General features: G+C 57.6%; 1 pseudogene; it reads right to left on the bottom strand.

Moving 5' to 3' along the window:
- LOC142272600 (uncharacterized) overlaps positions 1–25,618 on the bottom strand; it is a 140,505-nt pseudogene extending 114,887 nt beyond the window's left edge.
- Between the last annotated feature and the right edge of the window lie 2,064 nt (positions 25,619–27,682).

The raw sequence follows: 27,682 nt of genomic DNA, 5'->3' as shown, positions 1-27,682 counted from the left end.
GGGGGCGATATCTAACACAGGGGGACTTGTGCGATCTATAGGGGCCATGGGCAGCACTATGGGGGAGATATCTAACACAGGGGGACTTGTGCGATCTATATAGGGGCCATGGGCAGCACTATGGGGGCGATATCTAACACAGGGGGACTTGTGCGATCTATATAGGGGCCATGGACAGCACCATGGGGGCGATATCTAACACAGGGGGACTTGTGTGATCTATATAGGGGCCATGGACAGCACTATGGGGGCGATATCTAACACAGGGGGACTTGTGCGATCTATATAGGGGCCATGGGCAGCACTATGGGGGCGATATCTAACACAGGGGGACTTGTGCGATCTATATAGGGGCCATGGGCAGCAGCATGGGGGCGATATCTAACACAGGGGGACTTGTGCGATATATATAGGGGCCATGGCCAGCACTATGGGGGCGATATCTAACACAGGGGGACTTGTGCGATCTATAGGGGCCATGGGCAGCACTATGGGGGCGATATCTAACACAGGGGGACTTGTGTATTCTATATAGGGGCCATGGGCCGCACTATGGGGGCGATATCTAACACAGGGGGACTTGTGCGATCTATATAGGGGCCATGGCCAGCACTATGGGGGCGATATCTAACAAAGGGGGACTTGTGCGATCTATAGGGGCCATGGGCAGCACTATGGGGGAGATATCTAACACAGGGGGACTTGTGCGATCTATATAGGGGCCATGGGCAGCACTATGGGGGCGATATCTAACACAGGGGGACTTGTGCGATCTATATAGGGGCCATGGACAGCACCATGGGGGCGATATCTAACACAGGGGGACTTGTGTGATCTATATAGGGGCCATGGGCAGCACTATGGGGGCGATATCTAACACAGGGGGACTTGTGCGATCTATATAGGGGCCATGGGCAGCACTATGAGGGCGATATCTAACACAGGGGGACTTGTGTGATCTATATAGGGGCCATGGGCAGCACTATGGGGGCGATATCTAACACAGGGGGACTTGTGCGATCTATAGAGGCCATGGGCAGCACTATGGGGGCGATATCTAACACAGGGGAACTTGTGCGATCTATATAGGGGCCATGGGCAGCACTATGGGGGCGATATCTAACACCGGGGGACTTGTGCGATCTATAGGGGCCATGGGCAGCAGCATAGGGGCGCTATCTAACACAGGGGGACTTGTGCGATCTATAGGGGCCATGGGCAGCACTATGGGGGCGATATCTGACACAGGGGGACTTGTGCGATCTATATAGGGGCCATGGGCAGCACTATGGGGGCGATATCTAACACAGGGGGACTTGTGCGATCTATATAGAGGCCATGGGCAGCAGCATAGGGGCGCTATCTAACACAGGGGGACTTGTGCGATCTATAGGGGCCATGGGCAGCACTATGGGGGCGATATCTGACATAGGGGGACTTGTGCGATCTATATAGGGGCCATGAGCAGCACTATGGGGGCGATATCTAACACAGGGGGACTTGTGTGATCTATATAGGGGCCATGGGCAGCACTATGGGGGCGATATCTAACACAGGGGGACTTGTGCGATCTATATAGAGGCCATGGGCAGCATTATGGGGGCGATATCAAACACAGGGGGACTTGTGCGATCTATAGGGGCCATGGGCAGCACTATGGGGGCGATATCTAACACAGGGGGACTTGTGCGATCTATATAGGGGCCATGGGCAGCACTATGGGGGCGATATCTAACACAGGGGGACTTGTGCGATCTATATAGAGGCCATGGGCAGCATTATGGGGGCGATATCTAACATAGGGGGACTTGTGCGATCTATAGGGGCCATGGGCAGCACTATGGGGGCGATATCTAACACAGGGGGACTTGTGCGATCTATATAGAGGCCATGGGCAGCATTATGGGGGCGATATCTAACACAGGGGGACTTGTGCGATCTATATAGGGGCCATGGGCAGCAGCATGGGGCGATATCTAACACAGGGGGACTTGAGCGATCTATATAGGGGCCATGGGTAGCACTATGGGGGCGATATCTAACACAGGGGGACTTGTGCGATCTATAGGGGCCATGGGCAGCACTATGGGGGCGATATCTAACACAGGGGGACTTGTGCGATCTATATAGGGGCCATGGACAGCACTATGGGGGCGATATCTAACACAGGGGGACTTGTGCGATCTATATAGGGGCCATGGACAGCACTATGGGGGCGATATCTAACACAGGGGGACTTGTGCGATCTATAGGGGCCATGGGCAGCACTATGGGGGCGATATCTAACACAGGGGGACTTGTGTGATCTATATAGGGGCCATGGACAGCACTATGGGGGCGATATCTAACACAGGGGGACTTGTGCGATCTATAGGGGCCATGGGCAGCACTATGGGGGAGATATCTAACACAGGGGGACTTGTGCGATCTATATAGGGGCCATGGGCAGCACTATGGGGGCGATATCTAACACAGGGGGACTTGTGCGATCTATAGGGGCCATGGCCAGCACTATGGGGGCGATATCTAACACAGGGGAACTTGTGCGATCTATATAGGGGCCATGGGCAGCACTATGGGGGCGATATCTAACACCGGGGGACTTGTGCGATCTATAGGGGCCATGGGCAGCATTATGGGGGCGATATCTAACACAGGGGGACTTGTGCGATCTATATAGGGGCCATGGGCAGCACTATGGGGGCGCTATCTAACACAGGGGGACTTGTGCGATCTATAGGGGCCATGGGCAGCATTATGGGGGCGATATCTAACACAGGGGGACTTGTGCGATCTATAGGGGCCATGGCCAGCACTATGGGGGCGATATCTAACACAGGGGGACTTGTGCGATCTATAGGGGCCATGGGCAGCAGCATAGGGGCGCTATCTAATACAGGGGGGCTTGTGTGATCTATATAGGGGCCATGGACAGCACTATGGGGGTGATATCTAACACAGGGGGACTTGTGCGATCTATATAGGGGCCATGGGCAGCACTATGGGGGCGATAACTAACACAGGGGGACTTGTGTGATCTATATAGGGGCCATGGGCAGCACTATGGGGGCGATATCTAACACAGGGGGACTTGTGTGATCTATATAGGGGCCATGGGCAGCACTATGGGGGCGATATCTAACACAGGGGGACTTGTGCGATCTATAGGGGCCATGGCAGCACTATGGGGGCGATATCTAACACAGGGGAACTTGTGCGATCTATATAGGGGCCATGGGCAGCACTATGGGGGCGATATCTAACACCGGGGGACTTGTGCGATCTATAGGGGCCATGGTCAGCAGCATAGGGGCGCTATCTAACACAGGGGGACTTGTGCGATCTATAGGGGCCATGGGCAGCACTATGGGGGCGATATCTGACACAGGGGGACTTGTGCGATCTATATAGGGGCCATGGGCAGCACTATGGGGGCGATATCTAACACAGGGGGACTTGTGTGATCTATATAGGGGCCATGGGCAGCACTATGGGGGCGATATCTAACACAGGGGGACTTGTGCGATTTATATAGGGGCCATGGGCAGCACTATGGGGGCGATATCTAACACAGGGGGACTTGTGCGATCTATATAGGGGCCATGGACAGCACTATGGGGGCGATATCTAACACAGGGGGACTTGTGCGATCTATAGGGGCCATGGGCAGCACTATGGGGGCGATATCTAACACAGGGGAACTTGTGCGATCTATATAGGGGCCATGGGCAGCACTATGGGGGCGATATCTAACACCGGGGGACTTGTGCGATCTATAGGGGCTATGGGCAGCAGCATAGGGGCGCTATCTAACACAGGGGGACTTGTGCGATCTATATAGGGGCCATGGGCAGCACTATGGGGGCGATATCTAACACAGGGGGACTTGTGCGATCTATATAGGGGCCATGGACAGCACTATGGGGGCGATATCTAACACAGGGGGACTTGTGCGATCTATAAGCACTATGGGGGCGATATCTAACACAGGGGGACTTGTGTGATCTATATAGGGGCCATGGGCAGCATTATGGGGGCGATATCTAACACAGGGGGACTTGTGCGATCTATATAGGGGCCATGGACAGCACTATGGGGGCGATATCTAACACAGGGGGACTTGTGTGATCTATATAGGGGCCATGGGCAGCACTATGGGGGCGATATCTAACACAGGGGGACTTGTGTGATCTATATAGGGGCCAGGGGCAGCACTATGGGGGCGATATCTAACACAGGGGGACTTGTGCGATCTATATAGGGGCAATGGACAGCACTATGGGGGCGATATCTAACACAGGGGGACTTGTGCGATCTATATAGGAGCCATGGGCAGCACTATGGGGGCGATATCTAACACAGGGGGACTTGTGCGATCTATATAGGGGCCATGGCCAGCACTATGGGGGCGATATCTAACACAGGGGGACTTGTGCGATCTATAGGGGCCATGGGCAGCACTATGGGGGCGATATCTAACACAGGGGGACTTGTGTATTCTATATAGGGGCCATGGGCAGCACTATGGGGGCGATATCTAACACAGGGGGACTTGTGCGATCTATAGGGGCCATGGGCAGCACTATGGGGGAGATATCTAACACAGGGGGACTTGTGCGATCTATATAGGGGCCATGGGCAGCACTATGGGGGCGATATCTAACACAGGGGGACTTGTGTGATCTATATAGGGGCCATGGGCAGCACTATGGGGGCGATATCTAACACAGGGGGACTTGTGTGATCTATATAGGGGCCATGGGCAGCACTATGGGGGCGATATCTAACACAGGGGGACTTGTGCGATCTATAGGGGCCATGGCAGCACTATGGGGGCGATATCTAACACAGGGGAACTTGTGCGATCTATATAGGGGCCATGGGCAGCACTATGGGGGCGATATCTAACACCGGGGGACTTGTGCGATCTATAGGGGCCATGGGCAGCAGCATAGGGGCGCTATCTAACACAGGGGGACTTGTGCGATCTATAGGGGCCATGGGCAGCACTATGGGGGCGATATCTGACACAGGGGGACTTGTGCGATCTATATAAGGGCCATGGACAGCACTATGGGGGCGATATCTAACACAGGGGGACTTGTGCGATCTATATAGGGGCCATGGACAGCACTATGGGGGCGATATCTAACACAGGGGGACTTGTGCGATCTATAGGGGCCATGGGCAGCACTATGGGGGCGATATCTAACACAGGGGGACTTGTGCGATCTATAGGGGCCATGGGCAGCACTATGGGGGCGATATCTAACACAGGGGGACTTGTGCGATCTATATAGGGGCCATGGACAGCACTATGGGGGCGATATCTAACACAGGGGGACTTGTGCGATCTATATAGGGGCCATGGACAGCACTATGGGGGCGATATCTAACACAGGGGGACTTGTGCGATCTATATAGGGGCCATGGACAGCACTATGGGGGCGATATCTAACACAGGGGGACTTGTGCGATCTATAGGGGCCATGGGCAGCACTATGGGGGCGATATCTAACACCGGGGGACTTGTGCGATCTATAGGGGCCATGGGCAGCAGCATAGGGGCGCTATCTAACACAGGGGGACTTGTGCGATCTATAGGGGCCATGGGCAGCACTATGGGGGCGATATCTGACACAGGGGGACTTGTGCGATCTATATAAGGGCCATGGACAGCACTATGGGGGCGATATCTAACACAGGGGGACTTGTGCGATCTATATAGGGGCCATGGACAGCACTATGGGGGCGATATCTAACACAGGGGGACTTGTGCGATCTATAGGGGCCATGGGCAGCACTATGGGGGCGATATCTAACACAGGGGGACTTGTGCGATCTATAGGGGCCATGGGCAGCACTATGGGGGCGATATCTAACACAGGGGGACTTGTGCGATCTATATAGGGGCCATGGACAGCACTATGGGGGCGATATCTAACACAGGGGGACTTGTGCGATCTATATAGGGGCCATGGACAGCACTATGGGGGCGATATCTAACACAGGGGGACTTGTGCGATCTATATAGGGGCCATGGACAGCACTATGGGGGCGATATCTAACACAGGGGGAATTGTGCGATCTATAGGGGCCATGGGCAGCACTATGGGGGCGATATCTAACACAGGGGGACGTGTGCGATCTATATAGGGGCCATGGGCAGCACTATGGGGGAGATATCTAACACAGGGGGACTTGTGAGATCTATATAGGGGCCATGGGCAGCACTATGGGGGCGATATCTAACACAGGGGGACTTGTGCGATCTATAGGGACCATGGGCAGCACTATGGGGGTGATATCTAACACAGGGGGACTTGTGTGATCTATATAGGGGCCATGGGCAGCAGCATGGGGGCGATATCTAACACAGGGGGACTTGTGCGATCTATATAGGGGCCATGGGCAGCACTATGGGGGCGATATCTAACACAGGGGGACTTGTGCGATCTATATAGGGGCCATGGGCAGCAGCATGGGGGCGATATCTAACACAGGGGGACTTGTGCGATCTATATAGGGGCCATGGACAGCACTATGGGGACGATATCTAACACGGGGGACTTGAGCGATCTATAGGGGCCATGGACAGCACCATGGGGGTGATATCTAACACAGGGGGACTTGTGCGATCTATAGGGGCCATGGGTAGCACTATGGGGGCGATATCTAACACAGGGGGACTTGTGCGATCTATATAGGGGCCATGGGCAGCACTATGGGGGCGATATCTAACACAGGGGGACTTGTGCGATCTATAGGGGCCATGGGCAGCACTATGGGGGCGATATCTGACACAGGGGGACTTGTGCGATCTATATAGGGGCCATGGGCAGCACTATGGGGGCGATATCTAACACAGGGGGACTTGTGTGATCTATATAGGGGCCATGGACAGCACTATGGGGGCGATATCTAACACAGGGGGACTTGTGCGATCTATAGGGGCCATGGGCAGCACTATGGCGGCGATATCTAACATAGGGGGACTTGTGCGATCTATATAGGGGCCATGGGCAGCACTATGGGGGCGATATCTAACACAGGGGGACTTGTGCGATCTATATAGGGACCATGGACAGCACTATGGGGGCGATATCTAACACAGGGGGACTTGTGCGATCTATATAGGGGCCATGGACAGCACTATGGGGGCGATATCTAACACAGGGGGACTTGTGCGATCTATAGGGGCCATGGGCAGCACTATGGGGGCGATATCTAACACAGGGAGACTTGTGCGATCTATATAGGGGCCATGGGCAGCATTATGGGGGCGATATCTAACACAGGGGGACTTGTGCGATCTATAGGGGCCATGGCCAGCACTATGGGGGCGATATCTAACACAGGGGGACTTGTGCGATCTATATAGGGGCCATGGGCAGCACTATGGGGGCGATATCTAACACAGGGGGACTTGTGTGATCTATATAGGGGCCATGGGCAGCATTATGGGGGCGATATCTAACACAGGGGGACTTGTGCGATCTATAGGGGCCATGGCCAGCACTATGGGGGCGATATCTAACACAGGGGGACTTGTGCGATCTATAGGGGCCATGGGCAGCACTATGGGGGCGATATCTAACACCGGGGGACTTGTGCGATCTATAGGGGCCATGGGCAGCAGCATAGGGGTGCTATCTAACACAGGGGGACTTGTGCGATCTATATAGGGGCCATGGGCAGCACTATGGGGGCGATATCTAACACAGGGGGACTTGTGCGATCTATATAGGGGCCATGGACAGCACTATGGGGGCGATATCTAACACAGGGGGACTTGTGCGATCTATAGGGGCCATGGGCAGCACTATGGGGGCGATATCTAACACAGGGGGACTTGTGTGATCTATAGGGGCCATGGGCAGCACTATGGGGGCGATATCTAACACAGGGGGACTTGTGCGATCTATAGGGGCCATGGGCAGCACTATGGGGGCGATATCTAACACAGGGGGACTTGTGTGATCTATATAGGGGCCATGGGCAGCATTATGGGGGCGATATCTAACACAGGGGGACTTGTGCGATCTATAGGGGCCATGGGCAGCACTATGGGGGCGCTATCTAACACAGGGGGACTTGTGCGATCTATATAGGGGCCATGGACAGCACTATGGGGGCGATATCTAACACAGGGGGACTTGTGCGATCTATATAGGGGCCATGGACAGCACTATGGGGGCGATATCTAACACAGGGGGACTTGTGCGATCTATAGGGGCCATGGGCAGCACTATGGGGGCGATATCTAACACCGGGGGACTTGTGCGATCTATAGGGGCCATGGGCAGCAGCATAGGGGCGCTATCTAACACAGGGGGACTTGTGCGATCTATAGGGGCCATGGGCAGCACTATGGGGGCGCTATCTAACACAGGGGGACTTGTGCGATCTATATAGGGGCCATGGACAGCACTATGGGGGCGATATCTAACACAGGGGGACTTGTGCGATCTATATAGGAGCCATGGACAGCACTATGGGGGCGATATCTAACACAGGGGGACTTGTGCGATCTATAGGGGCCATGGGCAGCACTATGGGGGCGATATCTAACACCGGGGGACTTGTGCGATCTATAGGGGCCATGGGCAGCAGCATAGGGGCGCTATCTAACACAGGGGGACTTGTGCGATCTATAGGGGCCATGGGCAGCACTATGGGGGCGATATCTGACACAGGGGGACTTGTGCGATCTATATAAGGGCCATGGACAGCACTATGGGGGCGATATCTAACACAGGGGGACTTGTGCGATCTATATAGGGGCCATGGACAGCACTATGGGGGCGATATCTAACACAGGGGGACTTGTGCGATCTATAGGGGCCATGGGCAGCACTATGGGGGCGATATCTAACACAGGGGGACTTGTGCGATCTATAGGGGCCATGGGCAGCACTATGGGGGCGATATCTAACACAGGGGGACTTGTGCGATCTATATAGGGGCCATGGACAGCACTATGGGGGCGATATCTAACACAGGGGGACTTGTGCGATCTATATAGGGGCCATGGACAGCACTATGGGGGCGATATCTAACACAGGGGGACTTGTGCGATCTATATAGGGGCCATGGACAGCACTATGGGGGCGATATCTAACACAGGGGGACTTGTGCGATCTATAGGGGCCATGGGCAGCACTATGGGGGCGATATCTAACACAGGGGGACGTGTGCGATCTATATAGGGGCCATGGGCAGCACTATGGGGGAGATATCTAACACAGGGGGACTTGTGAGATCTATATAGGGGCCATGGGCAGCACTATGGGGGCGATATCTAACACAGGGGGACTTGTGCGATCTATAGGGACCATGGGCAGCACTATGGGGGTGATATCTAACACAGGGGGACTTGTGTGATCTATATAGGGGCCATGGGCAGCAGCATGGGGGCGATATCTAACACAGGGGGACTTGTGCGATCTATATAGGGGCCATGGGCAGCACTATGGGGGCGATATCTAACACAGGGGGACTTGTGCGATCTATATAGGGGCCATGGGCAGCAGCATGGGGGCGATATCTAACACAGGGGGACTTGTGCGATCTATATAGGGGCCATGGACAGCACTATGGGGACGATATCTAACACGGGGGACTTGAGCGATCTATAGGGGCCATGGACAGCACCATGGGGGTGATATCTAACACAGGGGGACTTGTGCGATCTATAGGGGCCATGGGTAGCACTATGGGGGCGATATCTAACACAGGGGGACTTGTGCGATCTATATAGGGGCCATGGGCAGCACTATGGGGGCGATATCTAACACAGGGGGACTTGTGCGATCTATAGGGGCCATGGGCAGCACTATGGGGGCGATATCTGACACAGGGGGACTTGTGCGATCTATATAGGGGCCATGGGCAGCACTATGGGGGCGATATCTAACACAGGGGGACTTGTGTGATCTATATAGGGGCCATGGACAGCACTATGGGGGCGATATCTAACACAGGGGGACTTGTGCGATCTATAGGGGCCATGGGCAGCACTATGGCGGCGATATCTAACATAGGGGGACTTGTGCGATCTATATAGGGGCCATGGGCAGCACTATGGGGGCGATATCTAACACAGGGGGACTTGTGCGATCTATATAGGGACCATGGACAGCACTATGGGGGCGATATCTAACACAGGGGGACTTGTGCGATCTATATAGGGGCCATGGACAGCACTATGGGGGCGATATCTAACACAGGGGGACTTGTGCGATCTATAGGGGCCATGGGCAGCACTATGGGGGCGATATCTAACAAAGGGAGACTTGTGCGATCTATATAGGGGCCATGGGCAGCATTATGGGGGCGATATCTAACACAGGGGGACTTGTGCGATCTATAGGGGCCATGGCCAGCACTATGGGGGCGATATCTAACACAGGGGGACTTGTGCGATCTATATAGGGGCCATGGGCAGCACTATGGGGGCGATATCTAACACAGGGGGACTTGTGTGATCTATATAGGGGCCATGGGCAGCATTATGGGGGCGATATCTAACACAGGGGGACTTGTGCGATCTATAGGGGCCATGGCCAGCACTATGGGGGCGATATCTAACACAGGGGGACTTGTGCGATCTATAGGGGCCATGGGCAGCACTATGGGGGCGATATCTATAACCGGGGGACTTGTGCGATCTATAGGGGCCATGGGCAGCAGCATAGGGGTGCTATCTAACACAGGGGGACTTGTGCGATCTATATAGGGGCCATGGGCAGCACTATGGGGGCGATATCTAACACAGGGGGACTTGTGCGATCTATATAGGGGCCATGGACAGCACTATGGGGGCGATATCTAACACAGGGGGACTTGTGCGATCTATAGGGGCCATGGGCAGCACTATGGGGGCGATATCTAACACAGGGGGACTTGTGTGATCTATAGGGGCCATGGGCAGCACTATGGGGGCGATATCTAACACAGGGGGACTTGTGCGATCTATAGGGGCCATGGGCAGCACTATGGGGGCGATATCTAACACAGGGGGACTTGTGTGATCTATATAGGGGCCATGGGCAGCATTATGGGGGCGATATCTAACACAGGGGGACTTGTGCGATCTATAGGGGCCATGGGCAGCACTATGGGGGCGCTATCTAACACAGGGGGACTTGTGCGATCTATATAGGGGCCATGGACAGCACTATGGGGGCGATATCTAACACAGGGGGACTTGTGTGATCTATATAGGGGCCATGGGCAGCACTATGGGGGCGATATCTAACACAGGGGGGACTTGTGTGATCTATATAGGGGCCAGGGGCAGCACTATGGGGGCGATATCTAACACAGGGGGACTTGTGCGATATATATAGGGGCCATGGCCAGCACTATGGGGGCGATATCTAACACAGGGGGACTTGTGCGATCTATAGGGGCCATGGGCAGCACTATGGGGGCGATATCTAACACAGGGGGACTTGTGTATTCTATATAGGGGCCATGGACAGCAGCATGGGGGCGATATCTAACACAGGGGGACTTGTGCGATCTATATAAGAGCCATGGGCAGCACTATGGGGGCGATATCTAACACAGGGGGACTTGTGCGATCTATATAGGGGCCATGGCCAGCACTATGGGGGCGATATCTAACACAGGGGGACTTGTGCGATCTATAGGGGCCATGGGCAGCACTATGGGGGCGATATCTAACACAGGGGGACTTGTGTATTCTATATAGGGGCCATGGGCAGCACTATGGGGGCGATATCTAACACAGGGGGACTTGTGCGATCTATATAGGGGCCATGGCCAGCACTATGGGGGCGATATCTAACACAGGGGGACTTGTGCGATCTATAGGGGCCATGGGCAGCACTATGGGGGAGATATCTAACACAGGGGGACTTGTGCGATCTATATAGGGGCCATGGGCAGCACTATGGGGGCGATATCTAACACAGGGGGACTTGTGCGATCTATATAGGGGCCATGGACAGCACCATGGGGGCGATATCTAACACAGGGGGACTTGTGTGATCTATATAGGGGCCATGGACAGCACTATGGGGGCGATATCTAACACAGGGGGACTTGTGCGATCTATATAGGGGCCATGGGCAGCACTATGGGGGCGATATCTAACACAGGGGGACTTGTGCGATCTATATAGGGGCCATGGGCAGCACTATGGGGGCGATATCTAACACAGGGGGACTTGTGCGATCTATATAGGGGCCATGGGCAGCAGCATGGGGGCGATATCTAACACAGGGGGACTTGTGCGATATATATAGGGGCCATGGCCAGCACTATGGGGGCGATATCTAACACAGGGGGACTTGTGCGATCTATAGGGGCCATGGGCAGCACTATGGGGGCGATATCTAACACAGGGGGACTTGTGTATTCTATATAGGGGCCATGGACAGCAGCATGGGGGCGATATCTAACACAGGGGGACTTGTGCGATCTATATAGGGGCCATGGGCAGCAGCATGGGGGCGATATCTAACACAGGGGGACTTGTGCGATCTATATAGGGGCCATGGACAGCACTATGGGGACGATATCTAACACGGGGGACTTGTGCGATCTATAGGGGCCATGGACAGCACCATGGGGGTGATATCTAACACAGGGGGACTTGTGCGATCTATAGGGGCCATGGGCAGCACTATGGGGGCGATATCTAACACAGGGGGACTTGTGCGATCTATAGGGGCCATGGGCAGCACTATGGGGGAGATATCTAACACGGGGGACTTGTGCGATCTATATAGGGGCCATGGGCAGCACTATGGGGGCGATATCTAACACAGGGGGACTTGTGCGATCTATATAGGGGCCATGGACAGCACTATGGGGGCGATATCTAACACAGGGGGACTTGTGCGATCTATATAGGGGCCATGGACAGCACTATGGGGGCGATATCTAACACAGGGGGAATTGTGCGATCTATAGGGGCCATGGGCAGCACTATGGGGGCGATATCTAACACAGGGGGACGTGTGCGATCTATATAGGGGCCATGGGCAGCACTATGGGGGAGATATCTAACACAGGGGGACTTGTGAGATCTATATAGGGGCCATGGGCAGCACTATGGGGGCGATATCTAACACAGGGGGACTTGTGCGATCTATAGGGACCATGGGCAGCACTATGGGGGTGATATCTAACACAGGGGGACTTGTGTGATCTATATAGGGGCCATGGGCAGCAGCATGGGGGCGATATCTAACACAGGGGGACTTGTGCGATCTATATAGGGGCCATGGGCAGCACTATGGGGGCGATATCTAACACAGGGGGACTTGTGCGATCTATATAGGGGCCATGGGCAGCAGCATGGGGGCGATATCTAACACAGGGGGACTTGTGCGATCTATATAGGGGCCATGGACAGCACTATGGGGACGATATCTAACACGGGGGACTTGAGCGATCTATAGGGGCCATGGACAGCACCATGGGGGTGATATCTAACACAGGGGGACTTGTGCGATCTATAGGGGCCATGGGTAGCACTATGGGGGCGATATCTAACACAGGGGGACTTGTGCGATCTATATAGGGGCCATGGGCAGCACTATGGGGGCGATATCTAACACAGGGGGACTTGTGCGATCTATAGGGGCCATGGGCAGCACTATGGGGGCGATATCTGACACAGGGGGACTTGTGCGATCTATATAGGGGCCATGGGCAGCACTATGGGGGCGATATCTAACACAGGGGGACTTGTGTGATCTATATAGGGGCCATGGACAGCACTATGGGGGCGATATCTAACACAGGGGGACTTGTGCGATCTATAGGGGCCATGGGCAGCACTATGGCGGCGATATCTAACATAGGGGGACTTGTGCGATCTATATAGGGGCCATGGGCAGCACTATGGGGGCGATATCTAACACAGGGGGACTTGTGCGATCTATATAGGGACCATGGACAGCACTATGGGGGCGATATCTAACACAGGGGGACTTGTGCGATCTATATAGGGGCCATGGACAGCACTATGGGGGCGATATCTAACACAGGGGGACTTGTGCGATCTATAGGGGCCATGGGCAGCACTATGGGGGCGATATCTAACACAGGGAGACTTGTGCGATCTATATAGGGGCCATGGGCAGCATTATGGGGGCGATATCTAACACAGGGGGACTTGTGCGATCTATAGGGGCCATGGCCAGCACTATGGGGGCGATATCTAACACAGGGGGACTTGTGCGATCTATATAGGGGCCATGGGCAGCACTATGGGGGCGATATCTAACACAGGGGGACTTGTGTGATCTATATAGGGGCCATGGGCAGCATTATGGGGGCGATATCTAACACAGGGGGACTTGTGCGATCTATAGGGGCCATGGCCAGCACTATGGGGGCGATATCTAACACAGGGGGACTTGTGCGATCTATAGGGGCCATGGGCAGCACTATGGGGGCGATATCTAACACCGGGGGACTTGTGCGATCTATAGGGGCCATGGGCAGCAGCATAGGGGTGCTATCTAACACAGGGGGACTTGTGCGATCTATATAGGGGCCATGGGCAGCACTATGGGGGCGATATCTAACACAGGGGGACTTGTGCGATCTATATAGGGGCCATGGACAGCACTATGGGGGCGATATCTAACACAGGGGGACTTGTGCGATCTATAGGGGCCATGGGCAGCACTATGGGGGCGATATCTAACACAGGGGGACTTGTGTGATCTATAGGGGCCATGGGCAGCACTATGGGGGCGATATCTAACACAGGGGGACTTGTGCGATCTATAGGGGCCATGGGCAGCACTATGGGGGCGATATCTAACACAGGGGGACTTGTGTGATCTATATAGGGGCCATGGGCAGCATTATGGGGGCGATATCTAACACAGGGGGACTTGTGCGATCTATAGGGGCCATGGGCAGCACTATGGGGGCGCTATCTAACACAGGGGGACTTGTGCGATCTATATAGGGGCCATGGACAGCACTATGGGGGCGATATCTAACACAGGGGGACTTGTGCGATCTATATAGGGGCCATGGACAGCACTATGGGGGCGATATCTAACACAGGGGGACTTGTGCGATCTATAGGGGCCATGGGCAGCACTATGGGGGCGATATCTAACACCGGGGGACTTGTGCGATCTATAGGGGCCATGGGCAGCAGCATAGGGGCGCTATCTAACACAGGGGGACTTGTGCGATCTATAGGGGCCATGGGCAGCACTATGGGGGCGCTATCTAACACAGGGGGACTTGTGCGATCTATATAGGGGCCATGGACAGCACTATGGGGGCGATATCTAACACAGGGGGACTTGTGCGATCTATATAGGAGCCATGGACAGCACTATGGGGGCGATATCTAACACAGGGGGACTTGTGCGATCTATAGGGGCCATGGGCAGCACTATGGGGGCGATATCTAACACCGGGGGACTTGTGCGATCTATAGGGGCCATGGGCAGCAGCATAGGGGCGCTATCTAACACAGGGGGACTTGTGCGATCTATAGGGGCCATGGGCAGCACTATGGGGGCGATATCTGACACAGGGGGACTTGTGCGATCTATATAAGGGCCATGGACAGCACTATGGGGGCGATATCTAACACAGGGGGACTTGTGCGATCTATATAGGGGCCATGGACAGCACTATGGGGGCGATATCTAACACAGGGGGACTTGTGCGATCTATAGGGGCCATGGGCAGCACTATGGGGGCGATATCTAACACAGGGGGACTTGTGCGATCTATAGGGGCCATGGGCAGCACTATGGGGGCGATATCTAACACAGGGGGACTTGTGCGATCTATATAGGGGCCATGGACAGCACTATGGGGGCGATATCTAACACAGGGGGACTTGTGCGATCTATATAGGGGCCATGGACAGCACTATGGGGGCGATATCTAACACAGGGGGACTTGTGCGATCTATATAGGGGCCATGGACAGCACTATGGGGGCGATATCTAACACAGGGGGACTTGTGCGATCTATAGGGGCCATGGGCAGCACTATGGGGGCGATATCTAACACAGGGGGACGTGTGCGATCTATATAGGGGCCATGGGCAGCACTATGGGGGAGATATCTAACACAGGGGGACTTGTGAGATCTATATAGGGGCCATGGGCAGCACTATGGGGGCGATATCTAACACAGGGGGACTTGTGCGATCTATAGGGACCATGGGCAGCACTATGGGGGTGATATCTAACACAGGGGGACTTGTGTGATCTATATAGGGGCCATGGGCAGCAGCATGGGGGCGATATCTAACACAGGGGGACTTGTGCGATCTATATAGGGGCCATGGGCAGCACTATGGGGGCGATATCTAACACAGGGGGACTTGTGCGATCTATATAGGGGCCATGGGCAGCAGCATGGGGGCGATATCTAACACAGGGGGACTTGTGCGATCTATATAGGGGCCATGGACAGCACTATGGGGACGATATCTAACACGGGGGACTTGAGCGATCTATAGGGGCCATGGACAGCACCATGGGGGTGATATCTAACACAGGGGGACTTGTGCGATCTATAGGGGCCATGGGTAGCACTATGGGGGCGATATCTAACACAGGGGGACTTGTGCGATCTATATAGGGGCCATGGGCAGCACTATGGGGGCGATATCTAACACAGGGGGACTTGTGCGATCTATAGGGGCCATGGGCAGCACTATGGGGGCGATATCTGACACAGGGGGACTTGTGCGATCTATATAGGGGCCATGGGCAGCACTATGGGGGCGATATCTAACACAGGGGGACTTGTGTGATCTATATAGGGGCCATGGACAGCACTATGGGGGCGATATCTAACACAGGGGGACTTGTGCGATCTATAGGGGCCATGGGCAGCACTATGGCGGCGATATCTAACATAGGGGGACTTGTGCGATCTATATAGGGGCCATGGGCAGCACTATGGGGGCGATATCTAACACAGGGGGACTTGTGCGATCTATATAGGGACCATGGACAGCACTATGGGGGCGATATCTAACACAGGGGGACTTGTGCGATCTATATAGGGGCCATGGACAGCACTATGGGGGCGATATCTAACACAGGGGGACGTGTGCGATCTATAGGGGCCATGGGCAGCACTATGGGGGCGATATCTAACAAAGGGAGACTTGTGCGATCTATATAGGGGCCATGGGCAGCATTATGGGGGCGATATCTAACACAGGGGGACTTGTGCGATCTATAGGGGCCATGGCCAGCACTATGGGGGCGATATCTAACACAGGGGGACTTGTGCGATCTATATAGGGGCCATGGGCAGCACTATGGGGGCGATATCTAACACAGGGGGACTTGTGTGATCTATATAGGGGCCATGGGCAGCATTATGGGGGCGATATCTAACACAGGGGGACTTGTGCGATCTATAGGGGCCATGGCCAGCACTATGGGGGCGATATCTAACACAGGGGGACTTGTGCGATCTATAGGGGCCATGGGCAGCACTATGGGGGCGATATCTAACACCGGGGGACTTGTGCGATCTATAGGGGCCATGGGCAGCAGCATAGGGGTGCTATCTAACACAGGGGGACTTGTGCGATCTATATAGGGGCCATGGGCAGCACTATGGGGGCGATATCTAACACAGGGGGACTTGTGCGATCTATATAGGGGCCATGGACAGCACTATGGGGGCGATATCTAACACAGGGGGACTTGTGCGATCTATAGGGGCCATGGGCAGCACTATGGGGGCGATATCTAACACAGGGGGACTTGTGTGATCTATAGGGGCCATGGGCAGCACTATGGGGGCGATATCTAACACAGGGGGACTTGTGCGATCTATAGGGGCCATGGGCAGCACTATGGGGGCGATATCTAACACAGGGGGACTTGTGTGATCTATATAGGGGCCATGGGCAGCATTATGGGGGCGATATCTAACACAGGGGGACTTGTGCGATCTATAGGGGCCATGGGCAGCACTATGGGGGCGCTATCTAACACAGGGGGACTTGTGCGATCTATATAGGGGCCATGGACAGCACTATGGGGGCGATATCTAACACAGGGGGACTTGTGTGATCTATATAGGGGCCATGGGCAGCACTATGGGGGCGATATCTAACACAGGGGGGACTTGTGTGATCTATATAGGGGCCAGGGGCAGCACTATGGGGGCGATATCTAACACAGGGGGACTTGTGCGATCTATATAGGGGCCATGGACAGCACTATGGGGGCGATATCTAACACAGGGGGACTTGTGCGATCTATATAAGAGCCATGGGCAGCACTATGGGGGCGATATCTAACACAGGGGGACTTGTGCGATCTATATAGGGGCCATGGCCAGCACTATGGGGGCGATATCTAACACAGGGGGACTTGTGCGATCTATAGGGGCCATGGGCAGCACTATGGGGGCGATATCTAACACAGGGGGACTTGTGTATTCTATATAGGGGCCATGGGCAGCACTATGGGGGCGATATCTAACACAGGGGGACTTGTGCGATCTATATAGGGGCCATGGCCAGCACTATGGGGGCGATATCTAACACAGGGGGACTTGTGCGATCTATAGGGGCCATGGGCAGCACTATGGGGGAGATATCTAACACAGGGGGACTTGTGCGATCTATATAGGGGCCATGGGCAGCACTATGGGGGCGATATCTAACACAGGGGGACTTGTGCGATCTATATAGGGGCCATGGACAGCACCATGGGGGCGATATCTAACACAGGGGGACTTGTGTGATCTATATAGGGGCCATGGACAGCACTATGGGGGCGATATCTAACACAGGGGGACTTGTGCGATCTATATAGGGGCCATGGGCAGCACTATGGGGGCGATATCTAACACAGGGGGACTTGTGCGATCTATATAGGGGCCATGGGCAGCACTATGGGGGCGATATCTAACACAGGGGGACTTGTGCGATCTATATAGGGGCCATGGGCAGCAGCATGGGGGCGATATCTAACACAGGGGGACTTGTGCGATATATATAGGGGCCATGGCCAGCACTATGGGGGCGATATCTAACACAGGGGGACTTGTGCGATCTATAGGGGCCATGGGCAGCACTATGGGGGCGATATCTAACACAGGGGGACTTGTGTATTCTATATAGGGGCCATGGACAGCAGCATGGGGGCGATATCTAACACAGGGGGACTTGTGCGATCTATATAGGGGCCATGGGCAGCAGCATGGGGGCGATATCTAACACAGGGGGACTTGTGCGATCTATATAGGGGCCATGGACAGCACTATGGGGACGATATCTAACACGGGGGACTTGTGCGATCTATAGGGGCCATGGACAGCACCATGGGGGTGATATCTAACACAGGGGGACTTGTGCGATCTATAGGGGCCATGGGCAGCACTATGGGGGCGATATCTAACACAGGGGGACTTGTGCGATCTATAGGGGCCATGGGCAGCACTATGGGGGAGATATCTAACACGGGGGACTTGTGCGATCTATATAGGGGCCATGGGCAGCACTATGGGGGCGATATCTAACACAGGGGGACTTGTGCGATCTATATAGGGGCCATGGGCAGCAGCATGGGGGCGATATCTAACACAGGGGGACTTGTGCGATCTATATAGGGGCCATGGACAGCACTATGGGGACGATATCTAACACGGGGGACTTGTGCGATCTATAGGGGCCATGGATAGCACCATGGGGGTGATATCTAACACAGGGGGACTTGTGCGATCTATAGGGGCCATGGGTAGCACTATGGGGGTGATATCTAACACAGGGGGACTTGTGCGATCTATATAGGGGCGATATCTAACACAGGGGGACTTGTGCGATCTATAGGGGCCATGGGCAGCACTATGGGGGCGATATCTGACACAGGGGGACTTGTGCGATCTATATAGGGGCCATGGGCAGCACTATGGGGGCGATATCTAACACAGGGGGACTTGTGTGATCTATATAGGGGCCATGGACAGCACTATGGGGGCGATATCTAACACAGGGGGACTTGTGCGATCTATAGGGGCATGGGCAGCACTATGGCGGCGATATCTAACATAGGGGGACTTGTGCGATCTATATAGGGGCCATGGGCAGCACTATGGGGGCGATATCGAACACAGGGGGACTTGTGCGATCTATAGGGGCCATGGCCAGCACTATGGGGGCGATATCTAACACAGGGGGACTTGTGCGATCTATATAGGGGCCATGGGCAGCATTATGGGGGCGATATCTAACACAGGGGGACTTGTGCGATCTATAGGGGCCATGGCCAGCACTATGGGGGCGATATTTAACACAGGGGGACTTGTGCGATCTATATAGGGGCCATGGGCAGCATTATGGGGGCGATATCTAACACAGGGGGACTTGTGTGATCTATATAGGAGCCATGGGCAGCATTATGGGGGCGATATCTAACACAGGGGGACTTGTGCGATCTATAGGGGCCATGGGCAGCACTATGGGGGCGATATCTAACACAGGGGAACTTGTGCGATCTATATAGGGGCCATGGGCAGCACTATGGGGGCGATATCTAACACAGGGGGACTTGTGCGATCTATAGGGGCCATGGCCAGCACTATGGGGGCGATATCTAACACAGGGGGACTTGTGCGATCTATAGGGGCCATGGGCAGCACTATGGGGGCGATATCTAACACCGGGGGACTTGTGCGATCTATAGGGGCCATGGGCAGCAGCATAGGGGCGCTATCTAACACAGGGGGACTTGTGCGATCTATATAGGGGCCATGGGCAGCACTATGGGGGCGATATCTAACACAGGGGGACTTGTGTGATCTATATAGGGGCCATGGGCAGCACTATGGGGGCGATATCTAACACAGGGGGACTTGTGTGATCTATATAGGGGCCAGGGGCAGCACTATGGGGGCGATATCTAACACAGGGGGACTTGTGCGATCTATATAGGGGCCATGGACAGCACTATGGGGGCGATATCTAACACAGGGGGACTTGTGCGATCTATATAGGAGCCATGGGCAGCACTATGGGGGCGATATCTAACACAGGGGGACTTGTGCGATCTATATAGGAGCCATGGGCAGCACTATGGGGGCGATATCTAACACAGGGGGACTTGTGCGATCTATAGGGGCCATGGGTAGCACTATGGGGGCGATATCTAACACAGGGGGACTTGTGTATTCTATATAGGGGCCATGGGCAGCACTATGGGGGCGATATCTAACACAGGGGAATTTGTGCGATCTATATAGGGGCCATGGCCAGCACTATGGGGGCGATATCTAACACAGGGGGACTTGTGCGATCTATAGGGGCCATGGGCAGCACTATGGGGGCGATATCTAACACAGGGGGACTTGTGCGATCTATAGGGGCCATGGGCAGCACTATGGGGGCGATATCTGACACAGGGGGACTTGTGCGATCTATATAGGGGCCATGGGCAGCACTATGGGGGCGATATCTAACACAGGGGGACGTGTCACGTGTGCGATCTATATAGGGGCCATGGGCAGCACTATGGGGGCGATATCTAACACAGGGGGACGTGTCACGTGTGCGATCTATATAGGGGCCATGGGCAGCACTATGGGGGCGATATCTAACACAGGGGGACTTGTGCGATCTATAGGGGCCATGGGCAGCAGCATGGGGGCGATATCTAACACAGGGGGACTTGTGCGATCTATAGGGGCCATGGGCAGCAGCATGGGGGCAATATCTAACACAGGGAAACGTGTGCAATCCATAGGGGACCATAGGCAGCACAGGGGATTGTGTGCAATCCATAGGGGGCCATAGGCAGCACAGGGGAACATGTGCCTTCACGAGGGGGCTATATTCAATATAAGGGGGCCATATCCAGATTAAGGAGGCTAATTTTAGGATGGGGGGCTATGAGGGACATATACCCTATATGATTTATTAGAGGGACACTGGCATTATAAGATGGACCCCATTTAACATTTAAAAAAAAAAATTCTCTTTTCCTTCACCAAATTTGGGGGTGCGTCTTATAATCAGGTGCGTCTTATAAAGCGAAAAATACAGTATATATTAATAAAAAATTGGTTTTAATCTTTTCACATTGTCACTTCCTTATTGAACATGCACACCTGTTCAAGGTTGGTTATTATATTATACTGAAGTGCGGTTTCATTGAGGACTAAATGTTATATTATATATATATATATATCTATATCTATATATATATATACACAGCTTACTCAATATATCCACGTTCTATATTAACCAACCAGCTAGCCGGGCATAGTTCATTTCTTGTCCAAACAGCCTGAGCAACATTCGTTAGTGTTTAGACATAGACGAGAGTCTATGAATGAAACAATGTCAGTTACTTATTCAAGAACTAAAACTTATTCTACCTAGCCCTCAGCATAATTTGTATTGGTTATACATTCCGGTAATATTTCAATTAGGTATATATAGAGAAGCAATACATAAAGCATTCAAAGAACAGATTATCTTATTATTATTATACTGGACAAACGATTCATAGCCTAGGCCTTCACAGTGATAGTGGGGGGTCTGCAGGGGGCCATAGTGAGGGGTCTGCAGGGGGCCATAGTGAGGGGTCTGCAGGGGGCCATAGTGAGGGGTCTGCAGGGGGCCATAGTGAGGGGTCTGCAGGGGGCCATAGTGGGGGCTCTGCAGGGGGCCATAGTCGGGGGTCTGCAGGGGGCCGATAGTGAGGTCCCTGGAAGCTGCCCCTTCTCTATAGTGGTGTAATAATCTGGTGTCTGCACATTGTTGTCAGGTATATGGAGCTATTAATAGCACAGCACTGTACAGAGATGATCACTGTCCCCATCGGGGCTCATTATCTGCACTATCAGTATGGATGGAGTGTGGGAGGAAACATGGAGGAACCAGGAGAGATGGGGAGAGGACACAGACCGCCGCAGACATCTCTGGGGAGAGGACACAGACCGCCACAAACGTCTCTGGGGGGGGGGGAAGAGGACGCAGACCGCCGCACACGTCTCCGGGGGGGGAGGACGCAGACCGCCGCAGACGTCTCCGAGGGGGAGGGGGACGCAGACCGCCGCAGACGTCTCCGAGGGGGAGGGGGACGCAGACCGCCGCAGACGTCTCCGAGGGGGAGGGGGACGCAGACCGCCGCAGACGTCTCCGAGGGGGAGGGGGACGCAGACCGCCGCAGACGTCTCCGAGGGGGAGGGGGACGCAGACCGCCGCAGACGTCTCCGAGGGGGAGGGGGACGCAGACCGCCGCAGACGTCTCCGAGGGGGAGGGGGACGCAGACCGCCGCAGACGTCTCCGAGGGGGAGGGGGACGCAGACCGCCGCAGACGTCTCCGAGGGGGGAGGGGGACGCAGACCGCCGCAGACGTCTCCGAGGGGGAGGGGGACGCAGACCGCCGCAGACGTCTCCGAGGGGGAGGGGGGACGCAGACCGCCGCAGACGTCTCCGAGGGGGAGGGGGACGCAGACCGCCGCAGACGTCTCCGAGGGGGGAGGGGGACGCAGACCGCCGCAGACGTCTCCGAGGGGGAGGGGGACGCAGACCGCCGCAGACGTCTCCGAGGGGGAGGGGGACGCAGACCGCCGCAGACGTCTCCGAGGGGGAGGGGACGCAGACCGCCGCAGACGTCTCCGAGGGGAAGGGGACGCAGACCGCCGCAGACGTCTCCGAGGGGGAGGGGGACGCAGACCGCCGCAGACGTCTCCGAGGGGGAGGGGACGCAGACCGCCGCAGACGTCTCCGAGGGGGAGGGGACGCAGACCGCCGCAGACGTCTCCGAGGGGGAGGTGACGCAGACCGCCGCAGACGTCTCCGAGGGGGAGGGGACGCAGACCGCCGCAGACGTCTCCGAGGGGGAGGGGACGCAGACCGCCGCAGACGTCTCCGAGGGGGAGGGGACGCAGACCGCCGCAGACGTCTCCGAGGGGGAGGGGACGCAGACCGCCGCAGACGTCTCCGAGGGGGAGGGGACGCAGACCGCCGCAGACGTCTCCGAGGGGGAGGGGACGCAGACCGCCGCAGACGTCTCCGAGGGGGAGGGGACGCAGACCGCCGCAGACGTCTCCGAGGGGGAGGGGACGCAGACCGCCGCAGACGTCTCCGAGGGGGAGGGGACGCAGACCGCCGCAGACGTCTCCGAGGGGGAGGGGACGCAGACCGCCGCAGACGTCTCCGAGGGGGAGGGGACGCAGACCGCCGCAGACGTCTCCGAGGGGGAGGGGACGCAGACCGCCGCAGACGTCTCCGAGGGGGAGGGGACGCAGACCGCCGCAGACGTCTCCGAGGGGGAGGGGACGCAGACCGCCGCAGACGTCTCCGAGGGGGGAGGAGGACGCAGACCGCTGCAGACGTCTCCGAGGGGGAGGAGGACGCAGACCGCTGCAGACGTCTCCGAGGGGGAGGAGGACGCAGACCGCTGCAGACGTCTCCGAGGGGGAGGGGACGCAGACCGCTGCAGACGTCTCCGAGGGGGAGGGGACGCAGACCGCTGCAGACGTCTCCGAGGGGGAGGGGACGCAGACCGCTGCAGACGTCTCCGAGGGGGAGGGGACGCAGACCGCTGCAGACGTCTCCGAGGGGGAGGGGACGCAGACCGCTGCAGACGTCTCCGAGGGGGGAGGGGACGCAGACCGCTGCAGACGTCTCCGAGGGGGAGGGGACGCAGACCGCTGCAGACGTCTCCGAGGGGGAGGGGACGCAGACCGCTGCAGACGTCTCCGAGGGGGAGGGGACGCAGACCGCTGCAGACGTCTCCGAGGGGGAGGGGACGCAGACCGCTGCAGACGTCTCCGAGGGGGAGGGGACGCAGACCGCTGCAGACGTCTCCGAGGGGGAGGGGACGCAGACCGCTGCAGACGTCTCCGAGGGGGAGGGGACGCAGACCGCTGCAGACGTCTCCGAGGGGGAGGGGACGCAGACCGCTGCAGACGTCTCCGAGGGGGAGGGGACGCAGACCGCTGCAGACGTCTCCGAGGGGGAGGGGACGCAGACCGCTGCAGACGTCTCCGAGGGGGAGGGGACGCAGACCGCTGCAGACGTCTCCGAGGGGGAGGGGACGCAGACCGCTGCAGACGTCTCCGAGGGGGAGGGGACGCAGACCGCTGCAGACGTCTCCGAGGGGGAGGGGACGCAGACCGCTGCAGACGTCTCCGAGGGGGAGGGGACGCAGACCGCTGTAGACGTCTCCGGGGAGAGGACGCAGACCGCCGCACACGTCTCCGGGGGAGGAGCCTCTGAGGGGCGGACACTGAGGCTCCGCTACTGGCCCGACACCGGGGATCTCCCCCCAAACCAGCGCCCAGGAAACGGGATCCGCCCCCTCCTCACACCACAACTGTAACACTGCACCGAACCCTCCGCTGTATCCTCACCTGAATAGCGGGAATGTGCTGCTGGCTGATAACAGAGAACAGAAGCTGCGCACACGATCTGGACGAATGGTAGAATGCTAAACTGTATGGGCTACTTCTTGGTGTGACATCACTTCCGGTCCGTGTTAGGGGCGTGGTCTGATCTCACAAGACTCGGGGCGATGCCATTGCCTCCCGGGCTGAATCTAGAATGTATGGGCTCCTTCCAGGTTAGTGGGCAGCAAAAGAAGATGTTTATTCTGTCTGATAACATCCGGCTGCCTGTGAAGACGCCCCCATCACGTGACAAATTACGTCATACCAGGAAGGAGCCCATACATTCTAGCATCTACTATTAATTCCTGGTATCAGCTATAATACCGAAGGCCCCGCCCCTTCTAGTCACATGGGCAATGGGCATGACGTCACCAGAGGTCCCTTAGCACACTTGGATCTATCCTCAACCGTCCTGATCGTGAGCGCAGCTCCTGTTCTCTGTTTTCAGCCAGCAGCAGATTTCCCGCTATTCAGGTGAGGTGACAGCGGAGGGTTCGGTGCAGTGTTACAGTTGTGGGGTGACACTGCACAGTTGAGCCGTTTCCCCCCTCCTGTGGCTGCGGGCCGGGCCGTTTCCCCCCCTCTGCGCGGGGGCTCCTGTGGCTGCGGGCCGGGCCGTTTCCCCCCCCTCTGCGCGGGGGCCTCCTGTGGCTGCGGGCCGGGCCGTTTCCCCCCTCCTGTGGCTGTGGCTGCGGGCCGTTTCCCCCCCTCCGCGCGGGGGCCTCCTGTGGCTGCGGGCCGGGCCGTTTCCCCCCCTCCGCGCGGCGGCCTCCTGTGGCTGCGGGCCGGGCCGTTTCCCCCCCTCCGCGCGGGGGCCTCCTGTGGCTGCGGGCCGGGCCGTTTCCCCCCCCTCCGCGCGGGGGGCCTCCTGTGGCTGCGGGCCGGGCCGTTTCCCCCCCTCCGCGCGGGGGCCTCCTGTGGCTGCGGGCCGGGCCGTTTCCCCCCCTCCGCGCGGGGGCCTCCTGTGGCTGCGGGCCGGGCCGTTTCCCCCCCCTCCGCGCGGGGGGCCTCCTGTGGCTGCGGGCCGGGCCGTTTCCCCCCCTCCGCGCGGGGGGCCTCCTGTGGCTGCGGGCCGGGCCGTTTCCCCCCCCTCCGCGCGGGGGCCTCCTGTGGCTGCGGGCCGGGCCGTTTCCCCCCCTCCGCGCGGGGGCCTCCTGTGGCTGCGGGCCGGGGCCGTTTCCCCCCCCTCCGCGCGGGGGCCTCCTGTGGCTGCGGGCCGGGCCGTTTCCCCCCCTCCGCGCGGGGGCCTCCTGTGGCTGCGGGCCGGGCCGTTTCCCCCCCCTCCGCGCGGGGGCCTCCTGTGGCTGCGGGCCGGGCCGTTTCCCCCCCCTCCGCGCGGGGGGCCTCCTGTGGCTGCGGGCCGGGCCGTTTCCCCCCCCTCCGCGCGGGGGGCCTCCTGTGGCTGCGGGCCGGGCCGTTTCCCCCCCTCCGCGCGGGGGCCTCCTGTGGCTGCGGGCCGGGGCCGTTTCCCCCCCCCTCCGCGCGGGGGCCTCCTGTGGCTGCGGGCCGGGCCGTTTCCCCCCCCTCCGCGCGGGGGGCCTCCTGTGGCTGCGGGCCGGGCCGTTTCCCCCCCCTCCGCGCGGGGGCCTCCTGTGGCTGCGGGCCGGGCCGTTTCCCCCCCTCCGCGCGGGGGCCTCCTGTGGCTGCGGGCCGGGCCGTTTCCCCCCCCTCCGCGCGGGGGCCTCCTGTGGCTGCGGGCCGGGCCGTTTCCCCCCCTCCGCGCGGGGGCCTCCTGTGGCTGCGGGCCGGGCCGTTTCCCCCCCTCCGCGCGGGGGGCCTCCTGTGGCTGCGGGCCGGGCCGTTTCCCCCCCTCCGCGCGGGGGCCTCCTGTGGCTGCGGGCCGGGCCGTTTCCCCCCCCTCCGCGCGGGGGCCTCCTGTGGCTGCGGGCCGGGCCGTTTCCCCCCCCTCCGCGCGGGGGCCTCCTGTGGCTGCGGGCCGGGCCGTTTCCCCCCCCTCCGCGCGGGGGGCCTCCTGTGGCTGCGGGCCGGGCCGTTTCCCCCCCCTCCGCGCGGGGGCCTCCTGTGGCTGCGGGCCGGGCCGTTTCCCCCCCCTCCGCGCGGGGGGCCTCCTGTGGCTGCGGGCCGGGCCGTTTCCCCCCCCTCCGCGCGGGGGCCTCCTGTGGCTGCGGGCCGGGCCGTTTCCCCCCCCTCCGCGCGGGGGCCTCCTGTGGCTGCGGGCCGGGCCGTTTCCCCCCCCTCCGCGCGGGGGCCTCCTGTGGCTGCGGGCCGGGCCGTTTCCCCCCCTCCGCGCGGGGGGCCTCCTGTGGCTGCGGGCCGGGC

This window comes from Anomaloglossus baeobatrachus, unplaced genomic scaffold (assembly GCF_048569485.1).
Source record: "Anomaloglossus baeobatrachus isolate aAnoBae1 unplaced genomic scaffold, aAnoBae1.hap1 Scaffold_352, whole genome shotgun sequence".
NCBI classification, from domain to species: Eukaryota; Metazoa; Chordata; class Amphibia; order Anura; family Aromobatidae; genus Anomaloglossus; species Anomaloglossus baeobatrachus.
This window is presented reverse-complemented; position numbering and strand designations above follow the sequence as displayed.